At 35.0% G+C, this 4,565-nt stretch overlaps 1 long non-coding RNA gene across 1 annotated transcript; it reads left to right on the top strand.

The window, feature by feature from the left end:
- On the top strand, window positions 1-2,840 carry LOC108382948 (uncharacterized). The gene is made up of 3 exons (XR_001849716.1): window positions 1-30; window positions 176-340; window positions 1,665-2,840. It is a non-coding gene; the product is annotated as an uncharacterized LOC108382948 (long non-coding RNA).
- Window positions 2,841-4,565: the final 1,725 nt, after the last annotated feature.

Raw genomic sequence — 4,565 nt, forward strand, 5'->3', positions numbered from 1 at the left:
AAGAGCAAAGCATTGTAATTCGATAATAAGGTAAGTAAGAGTACTACATCCATACATAGTAGATACATATATAGAGGCTAACCAAATATATTTGTAATGCAATCCTAAGCGATAAATGCTATCAATTAAGTGCCTATGTATATTTGTATTCATTGCTTTTATCTTGCTTCTCTAGATTTACACCCGAGGCCGCACCATTGCCACCAGTACCGAATTGGTTGCAAGTGGTAATGCGCAGCAAGATGAATACAAACGCCACAGCTTCGTCCTTGGATGTGGCTCTCAATGGGAACAATGTAGTTACAACATCAACAACAACAACAGCAACTGCAAATGAAAGGTATGTAGGTGAATAGTTTAAGAAAACTAAAAGCTAAAGTAGAGAGAGACATACAAGTGTCTGAGGCTTTAATTATGCTAGATTTCCATAGGGCCTTGAATGACAGATATTTTAGTGACAAAGTTGGTCATTAAAAAGACCCGTGGCATTTCGTTCAAAAAATAGTTATTAAACAGCTTTCCACACGACATTTATTAAATGGCACAAATATCTTGGCATTTTAATGTCTAGTGGAAACTCGGCATTACACACAAATATGTATTTACTTAGCCATAAAAAAATTACGCCGTTTTCTATGCAAAAGGCTATAAGGGACATTTTTCTGGACTGAGTTCATCGAACTGTTCCGTGAGTTTGCGCTCAGACACACGTCCGCTCACGAAGAGGAGTCTTAATGACCTTTGTCGTACATATTTTAAATAGAGTCTGGAAAGCATTTTCTAAGGGTATGTGCACACAGGCAGCAGGACCGTGCCGAGCGAAGCCGCTGAGAGCGGTGCGCAGCTTTCAAATTTAACTCAATGAGAGTGTTCAAACAGCAAGCTTTTACAGAAGCGCTTTGGAATCGAAAGTTCTGAAATCTCTATTTGTTTTTTCAGCGTTTTGTCGCTGCTATGAATAAAAAATTCAAATCTTTTTTTGAAATAAATCTTTTCGAGCAAAATAAACAAACATTTTAGGCACTTTTAATTGCTGGTAGGTTTTGTGGTATATATACATATTTGTAGCCGATTAAAAATGTATATCGAAATTATCAGAATGACGAATCGATTTAGCCATGTCCGTCTGCCTGTTTGAAACTAGTTTTCCTGCTATCCGATCAAAATTTGGCTGTGTTTTTTTAATGTTTTAATCATTTACATAGCTCCCATGCAACAAACTTTTCAGATAAGAGTGTTTTCGTTATAACTCCTCCACTTAGGCAGCTAGGGACATGCAATTTTGTACTCCTTTCCCTCATAATCAACTAAGAGCTTACAGTGAAACTCATCAAGTTCGGGCTACAATAATTTATTGCTCCTACTAATTGTTCAGATATGAGTTTTTGTGTTACAACTCATCCATTTAAGTGGACAAGGACCTCCAACCAAACAACCAACATATACACCCTAAGTAAACTTATAAAGCTTTCCCTTGGCTTTTCGAACTGTATGAAAGTTTCGACTAATTGACCCTGTGATTTTGCGACAAGTAGCGAATTCTCCAACACCTTTTGTTAATTTGTGTAACTCAGTCGAAATTTTGTTGGTTTTGCCAGCTAAGCTTTTTTAAAAATTATATTTTTAAATATTAAATAAAAAAAAAAAATTTCCTTTTTTTCAAGGATACGCGCTTACTTTAATGCTTTTGAACAAGCATACACAATGACATAAATAACATTTTTAAGATGATAAAAATGGGGTGGAATATACAGAAATATATGAAACCGAAGGGAAAACGTTGTATAAACTATAAACATACATACGAGTAGAAGCCCCCCTAGTATTTCAGATATATATATACATAAATAATATCCAATACTATGAAGATTAATGAAGAAAACTTACATATGTACATAATTGCAATGAGCAGGTTGCAGTTTGAAATTGAAGCAAAATCGGAGGATAGCATTTTATCGATTGGCGTAAGCACTTAAAATTTATATAAAATGACATAAAACTATATATCTATAAGATTTGTGGAATGCACATTTTGGCAAAAGTATTTAAATTTCTCATATGGCTAATTTATTGCTTTTGTAATACTTAGGCACCTGTAGACATACATACATTCCTAAGTACTAATACTAACATAAGAGTCCCTTCCCTACATAAAAATTAACTGGTATTTAACCATTTGCTCCCTTTATGAGTAAGATAACTAAGTGTTGGCGCTTACATATACATACGTACTTATTTCTACGTGCTCGGCCGAGTTTCTCCTCCAATTTGTATTGTGCGTCTTGATGTTGTAGACGGGCCTAGAGTTTTACGCCGGCTAAGAACGGCATACTGTTTTTATGAGCAGCTTCTTTTTCATGGCAGAAATGCAGACGGAGGTTTGCCATTGGCGACCAATTTTTGTTGATGTTATTGGGACATGGAATTGAACCCTGGACCCACAGAGTGGCAGTACGTACAACTAACCACCCGGTTACGATGGCAGCCATTCCTTTCTAAATACAAATCTTCAATGAAAGTAATGGCTAGCTAATCAATGAACTAAACTACTTCAGATATAGTCTCAACAGCTGCAGTGTGGACCTTGCGCTTTCTACGGACTAGGCAAGGCAAAAAAAAGGCCTCACTTTATACCTACTAAGTATTTAAGAAAAATTATTCTATCAAAAAATATTTAACAGTTGGTCGCATTTTTCGTTACTACTCGAACTTCTGCCAATAATTTGTTTCGCATAATAAATGAAACAAAAAAATACCAACTTAAGAGAAGGCTTTTGACTGTTTACATATGTATGTACCTCAATATGATAAACCACCTAAGTCAAGACTTCCGTATGAAGAGGCCATTGCATTAAAAATTGGCAAATAAAGAAACGCACTCAGCAGAAATTTCGTTTTATTAAGTCGTAATATCTTATCTAAGGCTCGTTTTATCGAAGTTACACTGTACTTTTCTCTAAATCGTCTACTAGTTTGTTAAACAAAATTCACTATAACGCCCAGCTCTACCATTTCTATCCAGTCATGACGAGTTTTACTGACGTCTGTCCAAGAGAATTTCGATAACGGCCTTACTTACTTATCAAAAAATCGAGAATGCCTATCGTGGGATATCTGTATGAACAGATGTAATGATGAAAGCAGATTATGCAAAGAAGTATCGATGAGTCTATATTATAGTTTCTTTGTTACAGTTTGGGTCAAACACTTTTCTTAACAGGTTTGCAACTAAATTTTGGATAGTAAATTCCTTCAACGTGTAGCGCGGACATAGGCTATGTCTTGCTCCGCTAGGTGGCGCATGAGTCGAGATATTCAGAAAATCTCTATTTACGATCCGATTTTGATGAAATTAGAAACGTATATTGCGGCTGCCACGAAATTAGTTTTACGAAAAATGAGTTGATGTAAAAAGATATGCTGCAGGTGTGATGAGAAATACCTTAATGAAAAATGGATTCGCCAGATGGCGCCAGAGTCGAGTTTTGCAATTCGTATTTACGGTCAAATTTTGATGAAATTAAAGCGTTGGTGACGCGTTTCTGCGGACCGCTAACTCTCTCTCTGTCGATTCACCATTTTGCTGACGTCATCGTTATATTTTTCGCAATAGTGATGAAAATAAAATTTTCATATTGTACCTATTTGCCGATAAGATGAATCTAAAAGTCGATTTCGGAAAAATATTAAGATTTTCGTGAGCTGGACCGATTTGAAAATACTTAAAACAAAAAAAAAAAAAGTTTTTCAAAAGGTTTTCGTCCCAAAAGGCACCTCAGATATTAGAAGAGTTTAAGCATTTAGAGCCTGTATAAAAATGTTTAAAAATTGTACCAACAGAAATAAAACAAATAGATTTTTTGAAGGTATTTTCAAATCGGTTTAGCTCACGTAGATCTTAATATTTTTCCAAAATATTTTGGCGGGAATCTTGAAATATTATAAATTTTATAATACCGGTAGACAACCGAATTTTTTTTCGTGAGGCACCCTAATTTATATTTCAGCGAGATAAGGAGTTTCTCTTCTTGTAAATTATTAATGAAATGCTCCACTCCCGTTTATATTATTTAATAGTAAATGTAAATCGAATATTTACATTGAATAGCAACAATCCAATTGCGGTAACGAGTAGTAAAAATAAAAATAGAAAATTTTATTGCCGTTTATCCAATTTTATGCAATATATGAAAATAGTTCGAGCCCATACGTTTTATGATTTTATGTACATATTTGCCACACAAAGGTACTACCTACATTACCTCTAAGCCGCAGCGCTCCTTTTACGCTCGATTGACCAGCAGCGACTGGCAACACAACACTTAATTAACATAAAAGAAAAGCAATAAAAATTACAACAAACACTTGCAAACAATTGGGGGCACCATATAGTTAAGCCATTAAACACAAAAGAAATCTAAAATGTACATTTGTACATTGAAAAGTGTTGTTTACTGGCATTCAAAGAGGGGGGCGGCTTAATCAGCTAACAACCGAGAAAACAACAACCTGCAATCAACAATTCGCAATCAATAGTCAACAAACGTTTGCAATTTTATGAGCTT

This window comes from Rhagoletis zephyria, unplaced genomic scaffold (assembly GCF_001687245.7).
Source record: "Rhagoletis zephyria isolate East Lansing unplaced genomic scaffold, Rhagoletis_zephyria_1.1 Rzeph_scaffold_29643, whole genome shotgun sequence".
Lineage (NCBI taxonomy): Eukaryota > Metazoa > Arthropoda > Insecta > Diptera > Tephritidae > Rhagoletis > Rhagoletis zephyria.